At 41.5% G+C, this 22312-nt stretch overlaps 1 protein-coding gene across 1 annotated transcript in view; it reads left to right on the forward strand.

Moving 5' to 3' along the window:
- The window catches only part of ADARB2 (adenosine deaminase RNA specific B2 (inactive)), a 319924-nt gene that overhangs the window by 232859 nt on the left and 64753 nt on the right, over positions 1-22312 (forward strand). The gene's annotated exons all lie outside the window — the stretch shown is intronic.

Raw genomic sequence — 22312 nt, forward strand, 5'->3', positions numbered from 1 at the left:
CCTGCCAAACCCCTTGTGTCTATTTTTTTTCTTAAAGAATTGTTTTTATCATCTATCTTTTACTGTGTATCACAGCATTATCTTCACCTGTTAAGGGAAAAAATGAATGGACTTACAGTGTACAACAGACTGACAGCAAATCATAGCATGGATGTTCCCTTCAGAATGACAGTTATACCCTAGATGGCATAGTGACTAAATAACTCATTGTGAGAAACTCCTTTTCACAGACAGTTGTTAAATTGAAGGTATTACCAAAACAGAACGTAAGAATTATTGCTTGCTCTATGGTCATTTTTCTTTAGGTAAGGATATCCGCCTCTTTTTTTTTTTTTTTTTTGCCTTCTATAAGAAACAAACTGAAAGAACCAGTCCAGTCCTCAGCATCATTACAGCACCATTATGGCTTATGCTGACCTAGTATTTTCACTATTAATCCTATTTTCCACATGAGTCTTGAGATCAGGGTTTATTTGCAGTCCAGGCCTGTTTAGGGGAAAATATTTTTCAATGCACTTTGAGGACTGAGCCTAGGCCCTTTCAAAATTTACAGTAGAGTGACATAAAAATAAAAATGAATTATTTCAGATGCTTTCTAATGTTGCTGTTTCATTGCTGTAACAAAGAATCTAGATCTCAGTTTGAAGTTGAGGTTTTGCTAACATTTAATGGAAAATTACTATAGCTCTGCATAGATTAGAATCAACACATTCAGATGAATGGCTTAATTTGTTTAGAAAAGTGCCTGTTTTTTGATAGTGAATAAATATTCCAAAAACTTTACTGTATAAATACAACACAAAAACTCTGGTATCTCTGGTACTCCAAAGACTGAAACGTGCTTTGTTTTATTAGATGATCAGCAGCAGATCGGTACTGCAGATGAGCAGATCTACCTATTTTAAGCTGAGTACTGACATAATAGATTAATAAAACACCATCCACTGGAAAAAAAAAAAAAAAAAGGAACTTGTTCCTGCTGAGACACACTGCAAGAGTGCGCTGAAATCTACTGGAGACGAAGGCAGTTGGGTTAACTTAACACCCACAGTAAAGGTGATCTGAAGCATTTGCTTTGGAGCAAGGATTGGATCCCTGGTGCCAGCAGAGCTGGGCATTGCTGAGGAGCTGCTGGGGATAGCAGTATCTCCAGCCAGCATGGCTGGCTCTGGGAGAGGAGGCCTAACCACAGCTCCAGCTCCCATTAAGGTCCACACAGTGTAGCTCGAGGGAGGAAAAATGTACTTTTAAGTGTATTTCCAACAGAAAGTCCACCATGTGCTCAGGCAGTTCTTTGGCATCATGCACAGCTGACTGAGGGCTCTGCAGTTTCCCCTGGTTCCTCATGCCCAGGAGGTTCTTGCTGTGCGCCACCATGGTGGGCTGCACGTAGGGGCCCTGGCTGCAGACCCAGCAGCTGTCAGCTCCTCAGCAGAAAAGGGCTCCTACCTGCAGCATTCACAAACACCAGATAAATCAGACTACAGTCCAGTCCGCCACCTGCCAGGACAGTGCTACAGACTGGAATGGCTCTGCCAGGTCCCTGATTAAAGTCTGGCCCTGTTTATTACTGAATGAAGGCCCTAGTTAAGACTTTGCTGCATGGCATAACTCATCTGGATTTAGTCAGGGTCTGTTCCTATTGCCCATAATGTGTTGGTTCAGCAACGTCAGTATGCAGGGACAGGAAGAGGGGTAGGAAGCAGTTCTCCACCACCTGAGCTCTTGCTTGGAGGGTGTCCTCTTCCTGGGCACTAGGACAGCTCACACTGGGCAGCGGACTTTGCTTCACCCATCAAATTGGTGCTCAGACACACAAAAACCTGTCCAGCAGGATAACTGGAGTTATCCTGGCATATATATCTGGGATAACCAAACCTTGTCAGCCCAGTTCCTGCTTTCCAGAGCCTAAAGGCAAAATTAGGATTGACTCTTCCTTAAAAATGAAATAGGGAGGGAGGAAAAAGCTTTCATTCCTGTCTCCCTGCCATCTTGTAAGTACATGACAATAACACGGCCATACATCAGTTTGCACTGGTTTAGCTTCACGTAGAGTTTAACAGCTGATTTAAATTCAGCAGGTAGAAGTTTTCGGCACGGACAAGACTCAAGTCTATAGGAAATCAATGGGCTTAGGCATTTCTGAAATCTTCCACTGCACCAGGCAGTATGAAATCAGAGGGATGGAACACCTCTCCTATGAGTACAGGCTGAGAGAGCTGGGGTTGTTCAGCCTGGAGAAAAGGTGGCTCCGGGGAGACGTTATTGCAGCTTTTCAGTACTTAAAGGGGGCTTATAAGAAAGATGGGGACAAACATTTTAGCACAGCCTGTTGCGATAGGACAAGGGGTAATGGTTTTAAACTAAAAGAGGGTAGATTTAGACTAGATCTAAGGAAGAAACTTTTTACAATGAGGGTGGTGAAACACTGGCACAGGTTGCCCAGAGAGGTGGTAGATGCCCCATCCTTGGAAACTTTCAGTGTCAGGTTGGACAGGGCTCTGAGCAACCTGATCTAGTTGAAGATGTCCCTGCTCATTGGCGGGGGAGCTGGGCTAGATGACCTTTAGAGGTCCCTTCCAACCCAAACTATTCTATGATTCTATGAAATTCTCTAGAACTGGGGTAAGTGACTACACGAGGTGCAGGTCAATGACGAGTCAGGCCAGCTGACTGATTCTGATAAAATCTGTTTTCTGCTTCCCTTTCCACACACCCGCTCATTTTTTTTTTTTTTTTTTCAGATACCTGTGTTAAAATGGCATCAGGATCCTAGTTTTGCCTGGCAAAGATTAGGGGCAGAGAGAAATTGAGAGGGCTGTTTGCAAAACTGTCAAGAACACGGAGCAGTCCAACTATAAAATCTATTCACTTTCACTTTATGCTGCTGATGGGTATAATAAGAAAATATTTTTCATTCATCCATCAAAAAAGTTAGAGCTATTTACACATATATATGCAGAATGCACAATGTGTTTTGGCATAAATGCTTTAATCACATGCATTTCAGATGTAACCTACTTGTAGCTCCACAACTGGGAGTGTAAGACGTCTGTCTCAAGTACAAGCTGATAATAAGCATCATGAATCTTCCCCCCAGATCCCCCAGCACTTCCCAGATGAGGGGCTTGATTTGGCCTGGGCTTTCATGCAAGGCTTTCACTGAAGGCAAAAGCAATTCCATGTGCAGAAGAACCCACTGCACCACACAAAGACAGACACTTCTAGGGGGTGAAGCACGGCAACTTGAGCCAGAGCCTTGCTGGCAGGAGAATTATCTTTTTTCTCCCCAAAAATGCTTGAGCCAAAAATGATAAATGAGCACAGAAAATGCCATGATATCATTAACGTCCAAACAAAGACAGAGGACATGTTCTGTGAAACCCCTCTGTAAAATTTGTGTGGCTTTATCATGCTTTTAAAGGAAATGAAAAAGGCATCTGCTGCTCCAGCACACCACAGAACACAACACGTGGAGAATGATAGAAATGCACAGAATAGTCTTTTGTGATGTGTGGAACAGACAAAAAGTCAGTAAAATAAGAAACATTGCCTATTTGTAAATGGAAGATCATTTTATTTCATTATAATTATAATCATTAAAATATTTTCTTTCCTATTTCAACACTGACAAGGAGAAATAGCTTAAATCTAACATTGTGGTGTTAACCAGATGAAAAACAGCTTTGTTGTAATTGATTTTGCTGAATTTCACATGTGTACACACACACACACATACTTGTAATTGCAGAGGGATAAAACAGGCATTTTTACAGGGTCATTCAGGCAAATTCATTTTCTAAAATAAAATAGCTTTTTTTCATAAAAATTCAAACAGGAAAAATAAATGTTAAAGGTGCCTAGAAACAAAAAGTTTTGAATCTTAAATGCTTTCCAGAAATATTGGCAAAATTATCAGAAATGCCCCATGAGTCTGGTCAGGTACTGATGAGTGGGAATTTTTTTATTACTGCCACTGGCATTTTATCTGGCTATACTTACATATATGGATCACTTTTGAAGAGGGAAGAAAATGCATTTTGTTTTCAAGATTGTCAGGTTTTGATCTTTTTTTTGGTCTTAGCTTTACAGACATTTATGGAGAAGAATTTTTTGCTTGAAAATTGTGAATATAAAAATCAGTATATTTACACTTTTTGAATGAAGCCTGGTTGAAAAAAGTGCTACAAAGTAAAGTTCATATACAGTGAAAAACTCTAGCATTAATTACTCTTGAATGTTTGTGAGTACCCAAAATCCTGGCATAAAAGCTATAATTTCTATGCAAAGTAGATAGGATGATTGAGTTATAATTAAAATGGTAATTATACCCTTAATGCTCTGTATTTGACTTTTCAAAAAATGTTATGCTCCAAGAAAAGCTATTTAAAGATCAGAGAAAAATGTTTGAAAAATGAATGTATTCAAGACATTCTAGATCTTTTAAAATCCAGTTATTGATTTTTACATGCTTTCATGTGTAGTCTGAAACATTTTCTTCATTTATTTTGGTCGATGGAAATAATAAAAAATCATTGGAACGTGAAAAGCTTAAACGAACACAATATTCTCCAAGTTGATATTTAACACGATAAATATTTGAAATGTTGGAGGGCAGGCAACAGTATTCACTTGCTGACTAAAAGCCTGGCCTTCGTCCTCTTAACTGTGTGACGCCAGGGAAAGAGCCGGTGGGAATTCAGCAGCCCTACAGTTCCTCCCTCGCTGGTTCGAGACATGTCACACTGCACCCCGCACGGGATAAATACGACATTTCCTTTGATCCCTCATTGACTCCTTAGAATTAAAACGAGAACACCTAAAGCCATACATCAAATGTCAGGAGTGGCAGCCTACTGGAACCATATCAATATTTGATGATGTATGGCTTGCTGGGAGGCGTAGGAAATGCTGGCCGTGGCAGCAGTGACACCCGGGATGCTTTGCACTCACCCAGCCGTGGTCATGCCCAGAGCTGCGAGAAGGGGTAGGAAAACTGTGCCTACGTGGTGGGATGTGCCTACAGATCCGAGAGGAGAATGTGCAGCAGAGCAGGGCCATTTCCCAACTACTGCCAAGCTTGTTTTATTCAGCGCATGTGCACTCGCTTGCCTGTGCAATTAGTATGTCCAAACTGGGATTACGAGCATCTTTATTCACTTTGGAGTTGGTACAGTAGCCCCTTCTGCTGCTCGAGTAAGCACGCCTCTGAGCAAGGCAAATGAGGACCATAGTAAGCCAAAAGCATCTGCGGTAAAGTCAGTAAAGTTGTGCAGTCTTAGATGCTTGGGCGTTTTGTAGCATTACTCACCCAAAAAAACCTGTGCATCCATCCATCTATTAACTCCATGTATCCGTCACTTACCTTGGACTTCATGACTTTTTGTTCTTATTAATCTTGCAGATATGGTTGGCAGTTTTTCCTTATGTCCCACAAAAAGCATGATAGGGAGGATTTAGGTCAGAGTGCTGAAATTTTGTAATTTCTGTAAAATATACAGCAATGATTTCCTAGTTTCTAGCTAGCTTTCTCTAGCATGAAAAGGGAAAAGAGCCAGGGACTTCACTGTTGCTGATCTATTTTCTGCTCTTATTCCACCCATGGGTGGTGGTAAGGAGCTCTGGGCAGGCTCTGAAATTGAGGTAAAGCTGAAAAGCCACTGAAAGAAATGAGCTTAATTCCTGTTACGTGTGGTCCCTCCTCATCCGGTACCTCATCCAAAGCCAGGACTTGCATTCATCTCGCTAGCTGATAGTCCTCCTACTAACCCACAATATTCATCCGTTTGCAGAAAGTCTCCCGGCTGATGGCAGGGATGATTACATTTTCCAGTGTACACACTGAGTAACGTCCTTGGCTCAGTCTGTGGCAGGTTGTGTCTCTGCTCAACGCTAGGTCGTACCACCTGGACCTGGCATCGTAGATCTTCCCTACTCATGCCCTTATGCCATGTACCTGTAATGCTCAGGATCCCTCTCTTCTCAGAGGGGAGGTGAAATGACAGCAGGAGAAAAAAAGAAAAAAAAAAGGATGTCTGGAGGATACAAGGGAAAGGAGTTAGCATGTGACAACAAGATAAACCTTAGTAAAGAGCATCTGAGAGTGATTCAGAAGAAACAGTGAAAAGCCAACGGGTAAAAAAATGGTAAACAAGCAAGTAGCGTGTGAGAAAGAGTGGAGAAATCTGGGAGGAAAGGCAGGGGACGAGGACTACTAGCTGTCATCTTCTCTTGCTTTTTTGCAAGAAACATTTGTAAAGTTTTTTGTCTGTTTCAATATCCCATCCCTTGTTTCATACTGTGGTTTATAGTCTGTCTCCATTCCATAATTGAGAGCTGCTATTTGCAATCCCCTGCAGTAAGTTCTGAGTGACTGATTTTTAGTCATTGAGATTTTTAGAAATAGTACTACTTAGCAAAAGACATGCTACGGGTATACATCAATGCCAGTTGGCCAGAAAAAATGTGTTGGTAGGCATCACTGATAGCCATTAGCTATTCCAAATTTCTACAGATGTAGACTGAAATTAAATGCACAAGCAAAAATTTTAAAAGCTTTGCATAAAAGTTGAACTCATGAAATAGCAACAATGTTCCACTTTTAAAGACACAGGAAGTCCAACCCAAAACCTTCTTAAGCAAAGGTGAATATTTCTATGGATTTCTCCAAGGGCTGTGTCAGATTCTGAATTCTTTCTCTATGTAACACAACTACAGCCTGGCAGGGAGGTTTTGTAGGGGGAAAAGGACGAGTGAAAACTTTTCTGAAGTTATCAGTGATGGTGGATTTAGAAGTTGGTTTTTGAAGTGCTTTACCACTAAAAAGAAAGCATGTTGGTTGGCAGTCTCAGCCATGTCCAATTGGACTTGCCACATGGAAATAAATGTAGCTCACCCTGTTCTTACTAATTGAGGACCTCAGCCGCTGTGGTTCCTTTGCCAAAACTGGCACAAACATGTGCCAGTCATTAATAATTATTTCTTTCTTATTGTTCATTTTGCACTAGTTTGTGCCTTTTGAGCTGGGTTTTATATTTGAGGCTTTCTAAACTAAAATTCTCAAAGTAGATTGCATTGTGCTCCCTTTAAGGGACTTTGCTAATCTCTTAAGAGATTTTTAGAAATGTTTGTGGTATGAATGCTCCTGTATCCTCGACCTTCCTGGGGAAGAACAAGACCACCAGCAAAGGGGGCTCCCTTCTTTCTTATTCTACATTATGTAGGATACCTGTGAAGGTGGTGCAAGCTGCAAAAGCATTTCTCTTGCCAGGTACTGAACCAGAACCAGAATCAGCGCTTGGTGTCCCTAAGCCCAAGTTGGTCATTTTCTCCTTAAAACAAGTAGTCCTTAATGGCACTGGTGTTGCTGGCTGTGATGGAGGCCTTTGCCCAAACACTGTTTCGCAAGGGCTGCCTCTGACCAGTGATGTGTGAGTTGATGTCTGCTGTATCCTTCTGTTGGGACAGCCGTGTACCTCCCTGGAGAGCTCGTGGCTGTTGATTTGCTACCAGCCAGTACACAAAGCAAGCAACTGCTGCTGGAGCCACGTGGTGGAAAGTGTTTTTTCTCCCTACTGCAAGGTGTGACAGCCAACGCACCCCTCTGCCTTCCCAGCAGGGCAACCAAGAAGGCAAAATTAGAACCTTAGCTCATTTTTTTAAATAGAGGTGGACACAGATGGAAGGATGGCTTTGCAGTGTCATCTCCCATTGGTCTTGAACAACTGGTTTTATAGCTGAATTTCACCTGCAAAGGAAATAAGTGTTCATTTTGTCTCTTTGATGCAGATGAGCTGGCCTGTGTTGCTGACGTGCCAACACTGTGATGGCAATGCTTCATTTTGCCACAGAGATTTACATACTGAGGCCATGAGAGAGGTGATCTCTGGGGAACTGCAAGCAGATAAATGCAGGTAGAGAAACTGAGGCACAGGGATTCGGTAGCTGCTTCAATAAAATGATTACAACTTCTGACCAAGTCTGTCATGTCTATACCAAAAAGCATTTGAGTCTTATGTCCTTGGCATCACATAACATAAAAGGACAACCTTACATCTAGTTTGGGCCTGCAATGAGACTGAGCTCTTCGAAGGCCTCCAACCATCTACCTATGCAAGTCTGATGCTTAAAAACCCAAGGGAAGCCCAGGTTTTGTCCTTTTTTGTGGTATGACAATGCATTGTGCAATGACAATAAGTTCCCTCAAGTGTCTCCCAGTTTTGTACCGTGAGAGACTTCCTTGCCTTGAAAGACATCTTCGTACCTCTTTGATGAGAGTTTGTTCTGTCTTTTTTTAGTTCTATCTGCACAAAAATATTAAGGACAAAATAAAAGTAGTAAAGCCTGAGATGTTAAAGTTTGGATAGAGAAAAAAGGGGTAACACTAGTACTACATCTCTGTTACAAGCTGGTGAGTGTTAGTCTTCCAACAGTTAAACCCTATATATGCTAAAGAAACCATAAAATACATGACACATGGCATAGATTCTAGCAAAACAGTTGTTGAGATGTGTTGGAAATGTCAGCTAAAAAAAGCCTCCTTAAGCACCTTAATATATATAAAATGGCAATCTACAATTTGGCATGACATATACATATATATATATATATATATATATATATATATATATAAAGTATGTGACAAGATACAGCTGTACCACATCATTTTAGCCAGCAAGGGTAAGACTTTATTATTCTGTTTGTTTTCCAGGTCGCAGGGTCTGTGATAATTTCATTAGCTGCTGAAACATATTTTTACTGTGTTCCAAGGACAATGTTAAGTGCACAGGACTCCTGTTATTGGCAGTGAAAATTAATATCTAGGACATTTCAATAGGATCTGAACATTTCACTACAAAAACATGGCAATATAATGAATGTAGAGCTAAATGGGATTTAGGAGAGGGGATTTTATTACATTTTCTGGTCTAAGGAAATCACTTTATTCTGATCACTTACTACTGGTACATATTCACTATTACTACAGCACTGAAATTGAAGGGATAGACAACCGATATAATCTGCTGCTGAGAGACAGTAGATCTGGGCTCCCTGTACGGTCAGGGGAGAGAAATAGTCTCTTATAGGAAGAGATGGCCAGAACACAGCCATCACTCAGGCATCTTGCATGACTCCGTGGGCTGATCACTGGAAATGAGGGTAGCTACTGAAATGTTCACTTAGAAATAACAACACCAAACATTCAAGAAAAGGTGAAGAGCGCTCAGTTTCCTAAATCCACCTCTCCTAACGCAGCTCCTCCCAGCGTAGCCAACTGCCTAGGACCCACTGCACTGTTCTCCATCAGGGCACCCTGCCCCTAGGGACTAAAGCTTGTTATCCTTGACAGAGATGCTACAGCTCACCATTCTGTTTGGCTCAAAGTATATTATTAGGCAAGGAGACAAAAACCTATGACATAACATTGCATCCTTTCACAGCACAAACTGAATAGAACCATCACTTGATTGCCCATGGAAACAGAGGGGTAGGGTACCCCAGGACACAGATAAAACAGACTAATATGCAGATTAGGTTTTAAGAACATACTGGATTATAAGAAGAAGGAAGAAGAGATATAAGGAGGAAGGAATATAAGGAAGAAGGAATATAAGGAAGAAGGAATATAAGGAAGAAGAAATAAAGAAAGCCTGTGTTGGCTGTGGAGGACAGAGACTCTGAGGTACAATTGTGTTGCCCAGCCATGTATTACCCAGCCATTTGTCAAGATAGATATCTTGGGGCACAATGTGGAAGTGACGAGAAACAATCAAACAGAAGAAAATGGCTCTGTGCAGCTCAGGGATGGCTTGAAGGTGTACAGCTTCGGTGAAAGGATATTTTGGCACTTTGACACAAGAACCATAGAATCACGTTTCCCAGCTCGATGACCTTGCTGAGCACTGTCTGCATCGTGAAAAAGAAAATGTGCTCATTTCAGCTGTCACTGCTGTATGGGCAAAATATTATTATTATTATTATTGCATTACTTCACGACTAATCAAATGTTAAAATGCAGTAGATCACCCCCCATTTCCCCGCCAAGAGACATGATGGCTTTTCTTTCTCTCTCTTCCTTTCTCTTTTTCTTTTTTTTAATCAGTTTCATTTCTAAACACACAGAAGTTGTGTGAGTCAGACCAGTGGTGCTCAACCTTGGCAAGGTAACTTAGCGGTTTTAATGTTTTGTCGGTTGTAATCAATGAGAGCAAGTCTGATGTTTTTAAATTCCTCTCTGAGGTTTCCTTGCATTCACCCTCCAAAACACAGCATCTACTTGCAGCGTATAGCCCTGCGGTGAGGAAGGAACAAATGGCTGGCCAGGTCTGAGAGTGTGTTTTGTGCACATGTTCACACACACACTTTCATGCCCATGCTGCTCTGAAAAGAAAAAAAAAAAACACAAACCACTGCTAGAGGAGACTTTGCCAACCTGCTACTCACCTGTGAAAATGAACTATCCAGATTAATTACCTGACAAAGTCTGGACCGCAGCTGTCATCTCAAAATGAGAGTACTGTGTCAATGAGAAACAAAACCAGAGACATGCTGGAAAGGCTTTGTGTGCACCAGCTTTCTTGGTTTTTTACTTTTCTTTTTTTTTTTTTCTTTTCTTCCACACACCCCCCTTTTTTTTTCTTCTCTTCTGAGAATTTCCCCACTGTTGCTATCACTTATTATTTGCCTTGCAGTTGTACCGAGGCTCTCTGGTCCTGGTGCACGCCTGTGTTGGGATAAACTCTGCAGAGACGTGGAGCAAGAGCGCTGCCAACCGCAAGGCTACACAATTATAACAGAATCGGGAATACTAACGAGGTGACTGAGTATTAACCACTGCCACTAGTATCACACGGATGGTGGTTAAAATGGCGATAGCTGCATGAGCTTCATATTGGTTGGAGCTTTTCTCTCTTCCAGACTCCCTTGGAGGACTCAGAATTGGCACCAAGAGCAGGCAGTTTTTCTCCTGGTGTGGACCAGGCAAACTCCCTCCACGCTCGTGTTGCTGAGTGCAGGATCTGGCTGCAGTCAGGGCTCGGTACAGTTGCAGGGCCAGTGCTGGCCATAGCAGAGCTGTTTTACTGCTTGTCCTCCCATATTGCCTAGGTCTAAAGCTAGGCGCTATGCAGAGTGGAGGGATGGGCAGGGCAGTGCTAATCCCATGGTAAGCCTGGCCATAAATTGAAGTAAAGCAGTACTTTGACCCCACCTATATCAAAGAAGTCACATGCATGGCTTCACCAAAATGTTCCTGTTTTACAGATTGGAAACTGAGGCAGGGGCTGAGGGCACACCTGGCATCAGGCTGCAGGGGATCCAGGCACAGGGGCAGAAACTCAGCCCAAATGCCTGAGCCTTCACCCACCCCCTTCCCTGCCTGTCTGTCCGACTCATAAATGCTTCTTTGTGCTAATTTGACCATAGTGAAAACAACATTAAGAGATGCTGCAGCTTGAAGCCTATATACAGACTTGGGAAGGGTCCTGATCCTGTAGTTGAAATATTTGCAATGCAGGCAAGGGCAACCTAGAGTTGGCAGTGAGTGCGTAAATCACTACTCAGCCTGGAGCCGTCTGAACTGCTACCCCATCCGTTACACCTCCAGTTGTTTGCAAAGCCTTTCTCCACCCAGGGGGAATTTTCAGTCAGATGCATGTAGAAATTCTCAGATTAATTTGATTTTTGGGGGGAGGCAGGGGGGTTTAAGTGAGGGGGTTTTTTGTTTGTGTTTATTTCTCCCCTCCGAGCTGCCTTTCACTGCACATTTACTAGTTCTGGAAGACAACACCCTGCTGACACTTAGAGAAGCATCAGTGAATAAAGTCTGTTGTACAGGCTGCAAAGCCATCTGGACTTTCTACTGAAAAGGTTGGACATGGTTTTAGGCAAGATTTTATCACATCTGAAAAAAAAAACTTCTGCACTCTGTACCTCTTCCAAGGTTGATGTCAGATTTTTTTTTTCCTTTTGTCAGTTGCAAAACAAAAAAATTGACAAACAGTTGGAAGGCAGTAAGGATGGAGATATAAATCTCTAGAGGAAGCTTTGTCAAAGGTAGTGGAGTATAAACAAAAAATAAATTAGTTTTGGTGTTATCAGAAACTGGACAGACTTCGATTTGTATAATAGTTTGTCTGGGTTTCCAGACCACCTAGACAATACTTCTGTGAGGCTAAGCACAGATTCACTTGACAGAAGAGGTGGGGGAAATGGTTAAACACATAATCACGGGAGGAGAAGGGATGAAGAAAGACAAGAAGACAAAGGTGCAACGGCAGACAGCCTTGAAATCCTTCACTTTTCTGCTTTTATCCTTTTCAGGGGCTCCAAGCAGCATGTTTTACCTTGCTGTCCATATTAGTCAGCTCTTGAGTCCAAGAATTTTGTGTAGCCCTTGTGTGCTGCAACCTCCCCCAGGTTTTGGCAGGACAGTTTTGTAGACTGAAAAGAGAAGCACAAGGCTTGTGGCCCAGCTTCTCCTTGCTGAGGAGCCCTGTGAGCAGGAGAGAGGCACATGCTGGGTGTAATTTACTGGAGTGCCCTTTAGGTTATGTGCATCTTCGCAAGGGAGCTAATATCCAGCGATTACCTTAAAAACACAGATTGGTGACGCAGTTTTATATATTCTGAGAGCTGGGTATGAAACTGGTTATTCCTCTTTTCTCTCTGGAATTGCTGTTTGAATTTTGGGAGATTCTTTCTTACTCCACGGCTGTACATGGAAGCCCAGACGTGTCATGCCAGACACCTTAGAGATTCTTAGAGGTACCCTTCCAGAGCTATGGTGTGCTGATAAAAGAAATCTATTCATATTTGTATTACGCTTTTTTTTTTTTTGCTGTAAGAGAAGAATTCCACATTCTATTTCTTGTCTTTGACACTGGCTTACATAAGCAAAATATTAAAGCTGTTTGTCTCTCAATTTAATCATCAATTATATAGGAATAAATATACTTACCTATCTGACAGGAATTTTTTAGGGTTTGGTCGATTTGTAGGTAACCTTCTTTGAGATTTCTGTGTAAATAGTTAAATAAATAGAAATAATTGGTTTTGAATTTAATTACTGGGTTTATCCATTTATTATTTGTCTTTTTTTCCCCCAAGAACCTCTTCTTTTATTGCCCACAGTGAATAAATCACTCAAAGCAACTCTCTGATGATGAGGAAGTTCTCTTAAAGATTTTATTTGCAGTAAGAAACCCGAGCTGTAAGTGAAAGCTGCATTGCACTCATCCACAGGCAGACCCTTTCCACCCCTCGCACAGGTATGGTCCCAAGGGAAGGTCATCCCATGGAGAGCAGCCCACACAGTGCCACTCCACAGTCTCCTGGCCTCACGCTCAGTCCTTTCCTGGGCTCTTGCTTAAAGACAAGTTTGCTGAGGCAATGGTTTTTGCCCAGAAGTGTTGTCACAGGGTTTAAAAAGGCCATTCCCTGGTTCAAGGTGTGGACACTTGTGTAGGAGTTTATTGACTGGAGATGGAGGGGAGGGTGATGGGGAAGTGGTATTTGTTTTTTAGAGCATGGGTTTAAAGTCATGGTGAATTTTTAGCTTCAGACACAGGTTCTCAGCAAATATAAAACAGTAAAACTCTTTCTCACTTTCAGCAATGTTATATTAATTACTTGTGTTTGTCCAGCAAGGGACAGTAAGTCAGGGAAGGACTAGTTTTAGCCCTGGCCCCAGGCACACACCAGTCCCAAATGGCTCTGTTGGGTGCCTGAGTGGCAACTGGGATTCAGCAGAAGTCACAGTTCTGCCTCTCCTGGCACAAAGCCACCGTAGATGATGAGAACTGTCCCTGCTAATTACACATTTGAGGAGAAGCCCAGAGAAGGGTGAGGTAACATGAAATGTAGATTGCCTTACCACCCCTCTCAGCCAAGGGAAAGGTTGTTAGCAAGGTTACAGCCGGATTTCAAGAATCATTACAGCAAATGACAGCAAGATCTTTAACAACAAGAAAGGAAAAATTCCAATGTCTGTATAGTAATTGCCACGCAGTGTATTATATGCCTTGCTCTGCAGTGATTCAGAAAGTTGCATTGTGCAGTGCCTTGCTGGGATCAGCAGTTCAGAATAGATTAAATTTGTTTTGGACACTGCCTGCACCCTGCTTTATCTAACAAAGCATATGTGTGATGGGGAAGGCTCTTAATAGCGCAGGCCCTTAATGAGAACCATAAACACACAGGCGTAGATTTTCAAAGTGATGCTCAAGAGATTTGAGCAAGCACTGTTCTCCCCCTGCTTTGAACATTTACCCAAGAGCTGCTAACTGGTTAGGCTTTGGGAAGAGAGTGGACCTCGAACAGCCAAGAGTATTGTATGTGATGAGGGTTTTGCCACCGTTAGTTTCTAAAGGATATTCGTTTTAATGCACCTAAGAAAGATAAAGTGAGGAAATAGAAAACTGGAAGGACATTTCTCAGACAAAGCACTGGTTTTATTAAAGAGAGACAGCTCATAATATGAGTCTAAAATCTAGGATTTTATAGAGAGCATAAAAGCCTTTTTACAGAGTTAGCCATTCCTAGGCACTGGTGGCTTTATAGAGCTTTTATCTAGTTAAACAAAACCCATTCATGCTAATTTAATATCTATAGTGTACAACAGCTTGACACCTGAGGCTTGTCCTAAAGCAGGCACAAGGCTGCAAAGCGAACACTACTTCTTTGTTTTGAATTATTCAGCACTTGCAGCCAACCTTATGTGTGCCTCTGTAGGAAGAAAGCTTTTGGGTTAAGGATCAGTAAAAGAAAAGAAAAAAGGCAAACAAACAACCCCTCCTTTCTGGCATTTGTTAGCAGGTGCAGTATTGACTTCAAGAATGATTCTGCAAAATTGGTATGGACATTCTTCATTACCAGAGCGATAAATGCAGAGCTGTACTCAGAAGAAGCAAAGCTGGAAACTTAGCATGGCCTCCTTTAGGGAACAACTGTTCATGTTGGTGGAAAAGCTTGTTTCCTCTAAATTCATTGAAATGGTACTTATTGGTAGCATCTTTTTAGAGCAAGATGAATGCAGACAGCAATGAATCAACCTCAAATAGAGGGGCTCATCTGTTAGCATCCTAACATTAACACACTAATGTGAATTTAAAGATTCTAATTAAACCTACATACAAAATGTTTTCCTACTAAATAGAAAATCGTACTTTTTGGAGGAGCTGGGGCATTTGGATTTGACAGCATTTCCTTTTTCAATAGTATGCTTATTTTATGTGTTCTATTTTCTTTCAGTCACTCCAGGGGTTTCTGAAACAAATAAAAAGATACATTATATTAAGTTTGATTGATTCCCTGTAGTCAAGGGATATATTGAGAAGACAGACCATTTTTTTTCACTGAGCTCTTAGAATAAATTCCTGTTTGATCTTTGTACTTCCTACTGTTGCTACAAATTTCTTTTGAGATATTTAACATTGATTAATCTCATTTACGGGATCACATAGTAGTGCCTATGTGCAAATTCAGAAGCTTTTTTATTGTAGCAGAACTCACATCATAGCTATCAGTTTCTAAATTTGTCCATCCCTCCCCAAATGCCCGAATAAAATTTGGTGTGTCCCCCCCATTTCAAACGTGATATTTGTGTGAAAAAATTTGAAGAAAAAATTCTGCGAACAGTGGCACAGTACCTCTTTGCCATTCATGACTGAAAATCTCACTGTAAGGATTTAAAACAAAGTTTACTGGGAGAATTTTGGGTTCCCTAGTAAAAAAGTTTCAGACACAGTGAAGGACTTTTAGCTTGCCTTTAGCCACTCAAGAAACATCAAAAGTGAGAAGCCTACTGCAGTCTTTAATCATTGCTGGAGCATATGCTGGATATGTGAACAATTCTTCAAAATCTGATAAAATGGTTTTTAGCAGACCTCACATTCATTAGAACAGGGTCGAATCTAACACCCAAAGAAGTCATTGGGAAACCTCCCAGGCATAAAAGTGCTGAGGTTCACCAAAGACAGACCATAACTGACCCTCCCATTCTACCTTTGTCTCATCTTAATTTCTCCATGCATGCTGTATCCTCCCAACCCCAGGGCAGAGGGTGGCTATCATTTTCATAAAGCCATAGGTTTACTGGGAAACCCAAAAAACAAATGGGTGGAAGAAGGAGTTTTCTATTCTGACTCTCATTCTGGGGTCTTTTGGGGCATTTTGTCATTCTTTCGTCTGCCACACAGAGACAATCTTCAAACTCTGCCTCATACAGCAGCCAGCACAGTGCTGATATTTAGTAAACAATCACTAATGATATAAGCAATGGTGTGGAGGCAAATACGTTTGTGGGGCCTGGGAAATTAGCAGAGCAACCAGCCTCCAGCCAGGGTGAGGGGAGGAGAGGGAAGCAGCCAGCAAATAATGACTCTGAGCCCAGGAGCCCATTGCACAGTCCGGGTGAGTCAGCCAAGTCAGCCGAGGTCAGCCGAGCCACTGAGGAACCTTCATGAATGCAGAGCAAATTCAGGACATTTGATGATTACAAAAGTAAGGAATTCATTGTGGTAGCTCAGCATTATATCATAGCTAAAACATTGGTAATAGGACTATGAACAGATTGGGGGGGGGCGGGTGTTGAAAGTGATTCTTTTGACTGAATCAATAGGAACAGTTGATCTTCCCCATCAATCTTGATTAGAAAACTGTGAGAATATTCAGTGTCAGAAGTGTGTTATTGGAGTTTTCATTAGAAGCTCAGTGTGGGAAAGTGTACCCAGCTACTGCCTGAGCAGCACACACCCAATCCCCTCTGAGAACCATGAACGAGAAGACCCCTCTGAATCAGTCTGTACACAGGATATACGAACGCGGTCAGCTGAAATGAAAACATACAACCAGACAAATTAAAACCACGTCCATCTAAGATAAAACAAAGCCCATATATGCTGGCCTTGAGGGATAAGTCAAAAGCAGACATAATGATCAATACTGTAGGAGTTATGATCAGAGAGAAATAATTACTGCACATATCAAGGAAAGAACCACAATGAATTCCCTGTCAGTGCCTTGTTCTTTGAGTAATACTCTGTAAATGCCTGTGCATGCTGAAGGAAGGCTGAGTTATGAGGGGCTGTGGACTGCAGCCTCCAGTCTGGCTGCAGAAGCCCTTGCATGACCCTGCTTGGAGAGTCTCACTGCCATCAGTGCCGTTTGCCTCACAGTTCCCTTGAGAGGTGGGTAAAAACCGTCTTTTACCTCTGGAGAAGTGGGACTCATGGAAAGCAAATGGTTTGCACTGAGGCTGCCAGGAAGCAGGGCAAAGAATGAACCCAGCCTGCAACCTTCTGCCCATGACCTGCTGCCCTCCTTCCTTCCACAGGTCGCCCCTGCCTGTCCATTCTTCTAGGTCCTCCTTCAGCCCTTTCCACCGTGCTGGCGGAGCTCCTGGCGTTAAATTGATGCTAGAAGACTGATGGCGGAGGGCAGCCCATGACCCTCAGCTATTTCTCTTCTCAAGGTTGCATCTTGAAGATGATGTAGTACCTGGGAAGAGCCTGACTAATTCATTGTCTCGAGGGTACAATCACTTAGCAATGAATCTCCAACTAGCTACAACAAACTTATTTACAAGCCTGGGAAAATGTGTTGTGTAGCAATTTGCTGCACACCCTGACCAGAAGCAGTGCTTCAGGACCGATATTCTCTGTGCTGTGTTTTCCTCCCCTCCTGTTTAGACAGCGAGAGTTCTCTGCAGGAAAAAATACAAACTCCCGCTGTCAACGAGTGTGTGTTCCCCCTGGGCTAGTAAAAAAAACTAGGTGTGCATCTCCTTTTATCTGTGAAGGGAGTTGTGAACTTAATTCAACCTGATCCCCATTCATCGTGTTCAACATTTACCCCCCAAATGTCAGTGATTTGCTGGAAAATAAAGTACTTGGGAGACAGGAGAAACAGAACCCTAGTGATATCTGTATAGTGGAATATTTCTTCCCATCCATATGCAAATCTAACCTTTTTGATATTTCAACCCTATAAACCCTAAGACAGGATTTCAATAGAAAATGTTTACTAAAGGCTTTCTCCTTTATAATCTATTGATTTTAATATCCTTACTACTCCTGTTGAATGTCAGTTTTACCCTGAAGACTCCCATTGCAAACTTGAACACATTTAATTATTTATACCATTTGAAATATTAGTGCTGAGAAATGATTAAAAGTTTTTGGTTCTGTAACGGTATGATCTAAAGTTTGATTTTCCTTTGTGAATAACACAAGTAATTTGATATGGTAATCAAGGACAGATTAATACTTCAGACAACACAATGCAGTTTTAATAGTAATGACATCTGTTTTTCATTTTTCCAGCCTCCTTGTATATGTTAAAATATAGCTCATTAAGTACTGCAGGATCTCAAAGTCTTTTTTCACAATGAACAGTTTAGCATTATGTTTTCTTTCTTCTGCCAGGTACCTGAACAAGAAACTGTTGCCTCCACCAGTGACAGTAGGCTTTTAGGCAATGTGCATGGTTTGAGTGCAACCGAGAGCAGATTTGCCCCTCGATGTGGATCTAGCAGTCTTTTTTGCATTACTTATACCATTCACTGTATTAACAAGACCAAGTAAAGTTTTGATCTCAAAGAAATTGGCTCTGAGACAAACATTGTTTGTACAGAACAATCTATGTGAGGATCTATGAAAGGTAAGATTTTGATAGCAGGCAAACCAAAGCAGGGGATTTGAAAGAAACTTGGCACCCAGAAGGTCAGTTCTTCCCCAGAGTTGTTTTTCCTCCCAACACTCACCCAAAGCTGGCATGGCCAAACTCACCCTGCCTGGCCAGGGCATGGGCATGCTTGAACTCCCATCCTTGCCTCTTGAGCCTTACCTGGTGCATCTTAGAGTCAGGCATACTTCCACTGGCTTCAGTGTGTTTTGTATCAGACCCCAGTTTTCCAAGGGGATTAAACCCCTAAGCATAAGTCCTTCCTATGTCCAGCATTCAAGCGGCATTTGAGCATTTATTCTCCCATGTGTCTTGGTAAAAATTTTCGGAGTTCTGACTGTCTGTATCATTTTATTTTCTTCTGCCCTGTCCCCCTGCCCCAAGCTGCCATTTCTCTGCCGTTGCGTGATCAGTGCATGCACCTCTATTAATTGCACTGAATTTCTCTTTCACAAGGAAAGTTTCTACTCTTCTTTTTCCCTCATCTTCTGAGATTTTCCCTTTTTCTACTACCAACCTGATAGTTGTTCAGAAGCTGCCAAGATGTATTTGGCTCTTGTATTGACTCCAGATGGAGTGTTTTATTTTCAGTCGTATCTGGCAGTAGGAACTGTGGTATCACCAAACACAACTTTTCTCTGAGATTAATTGTTTTGAAAGTAGAGAATAACAAAAGAATGGTTCCTTTTGTGTATGGTTTTTAAGTTATTTCTGATGGCAGATAACATAGTCTAGCCTGTATCCTAAAAGTTGAACCAGGCTCGCAATAGCCATCAATAGTTGGATTTTGCTGGTCTATAACCTATCAGTAATGATCATCTGGATATGTATCTTTTAGTATCCTAGGATTATTGCTTAAAAGTAAAGCAAGAAAATCTCTGGAATGAAATCTCTCATTATAAACTGAGCAGGGGTAAATGTACCAACTCTTATCTCCACCCTATCTGTCCTGGATGCATTAGATATGTTTGTAACCAGTTTTGGTTTCACAGAAACATTGAGAACCAGTCTGAAGGCTCTAAATAGGCAGACATGCTGTCACAGATTTCATTGCACATGACTGGGTCAAGCCAAACAGCTGCTCTGGTGTGTGTTAGAGGGGAAGGCAGTGTGCTACACTTCTTGCAACGTATGGGTATAGATCAGGAACCTAACACCACACCCAGCTCTGCCACTGGGCCAGCTTTCAGGGCCAGAGTATTCAAGGCCCTGAAATTAAAGCTGCACTACAAGGATCAATGCTCAGGGTATCAAATCTCTTCCAGGGCTGAGCCGTGCATCTCTTGACTTCTTATTTTTCCCCACCTGCAAAAATAGACTGCTCCTTTTCCTCCTTTCCATTTTACTTTAGAATATTCATTTGGAAACTTAGGGCAATAGGATAGCCTGTAAATGACCTCTGAGCTTAGACACTATTTTTCTGGTTGTTTTTCCTGCATCCTACATGTATTCATGTATGTCACTCCTTTGCTTCTATTAATTTCACTGGCATCCTTTCAGGCAATGGATTCAAGATGAAAAATATTCGCCTGACTTATTTTAGCTAAGAGGCTTCACTTTTAATGGATTTGCTGTTCTTTAATGTCCCAGGTCACTCCTTGAGATCAGAGAATGCCGAATTCCTTATCGTCCCTAAATGTTATCTAAAGTCATGTCGTTATTTTGCCTTTAGTGAGCCTCTTTGCTCTCTGGCTTTGGAACCTACTGCCAAATGAAGTAAAGAAAGCTCTGACTGTGGGGATTTCTAAATCCAAAGTTAAAAGTTATTTGTTCTATTTAGCATTTTTAAAATTATTCTTTCAGGAATTGTATGTGCCTCTAAGCTAATTAACTCTTAATGAGCGCAAAATGCCCTGGGATGCAGATTTGGAGGGTATGCTAGAAATGCAGGCATGGATTGGACTGCAGTACTGCAGGAGATGAAATTTATGATTTGATTCTTTTTTTAAATGATGGTGCCAAAAGTTTTGTTGAGATACTATTTTTTTTTTCTTTCTTTCTAGTCTAAATAAAGCTGATCAGATTTTCAGTCCACCATATGGGGCCCAGTTATATCAGTCCTGCAAATACACTTTAGTTTTCCGTTATGGATGAAGTCACTCTTCAGCAGGGAAAACAAGTTTAGAAACAAACTTTCGTATTATGAAAGACAGGCGGTATTCCAGCCCTGAGCTCTTAACCAGAGCATCAGGAAATCAGAACACCTGGCTGTGCCCAGCTCCATGGTATTCCCCTGGACCAGTCCCTCACCCTTTTAGTGCCTTCACTCATTCATCTGTAAAGCGACTATAATTGCATTTATATCACAAGGGTGCCTTGATGCTTGACAAATGAGAATTGACCCAAAATTCATCCTTCAGAAGCACTGTACGAGCAATATCTTGCTCACATGGTGGTTGTGGACAATTAGATTAGAAGAGGTATAAATGCAGTCGAAGTGAAATTCCATTTAAGAACTGTCGAACTGTCAAGCTGTTCTTGATAATTTTTCTTAGTTTTCATCTAATTCTAGTGTAGAATTTTGCATGCATCTCCCAGAAAGGGTTTATATGCCTCTCTCTTTCTTTTGTAACAAGCCAGCATATTTTATTCCATGGTGTATTAAACTGTCTTTTTGGGAAAAAATGGTTTGTTCTCAGAGCAATACCTTGGAAAGCTCCATTTAGCAAAACAAAGAAAAATTATTGTGTCAAAGAAATCCTATCCTCTATGTATTTGATCAAATTGCAGTCACTTACAAGGATTGTACATGGAAAAAATATTCCAGGTTTTATGAAAAGGGGGTTGCCCAATTGTTGTTATGTTTTATTTAATTAGATTTTTTTATATTTGCTATAATAAAGTTTAAAAATTAAGCTGACTTTCTGCAACAAACTGTAGAAACATATGGTGTACAGCCTGCAGAGGCTCTCAGTGGCAGTAGTATTACTGGTAATATTTGGGAATTAGAATCTGCTTTCCTCTGAAAAATAGCTGTGTTCTCCCGATTTAAAATATTGTGTTTTCACTAACATGTTTTCATCACCATTAACAGTTTTGGGAGAAAAAGAATGGATATGATCTTGTTAAATACATTTCCTTACTTCTGCACGGCTGTGGATCTTTCAGGGTGAGGGAGGCTAAATATCAGACTCAGCCTCTCTTCCATGTGTGCCATGAGCCCACTTAAAGAAACCAGGTGAATTCAAGGGAGCCGGTTTTACCAGGACCTGCTGCCAGGTAGCTTAGCCCAACACCAGGAGAAAAACTGGAATTGTTGCTTGGTTGAGCTTCTTTTCCTAACAAAGGCACAACCAGATTGCAGGATGCCAGGAGGCCTCCTGTCAGGACCCCAGAGTAAGCTCCAGCCCCCAGGAACTGCTTCTGGAAGGATTAGTAGGTACAGCTTGGTTTCCCACAAGAAATCATATGTCTCAAAAAAAAAAACCAAGCCCCTTTGGATCTTACTTTTTTATGTTCAGACTTGCAAAGCACTTTAAGAACAACTCATACTCACAAACAACATTCTTCTGACTTATCTATAATGTATGCTTGAAAGGGTCTGTGCCAAACTGCAGAGATTAAGTAAATTAAAAGATACTACATGGTGCAGCAGGGAAACGGTCCAAGTAGTGGTGTTCTGAGGAGCACC

This window comes from Nipponia nippon, unplaced genomic scaffold (assembly GCF_047370975.1).
Source record: "Nipponia nippon isolate SJK-2023a ecotype South Korea unplaced genomic scaffold, ASM4737097v1 scaffold_1, whole genome shotgun sequence".
Classification (NCBI taxonomy): domain Eukaryota; kingdom Metazoa; phylum Chordata; class Aves; order Pelecaniformes; family Threskiornithidae; genus Nipponia; species Nipponia nippon.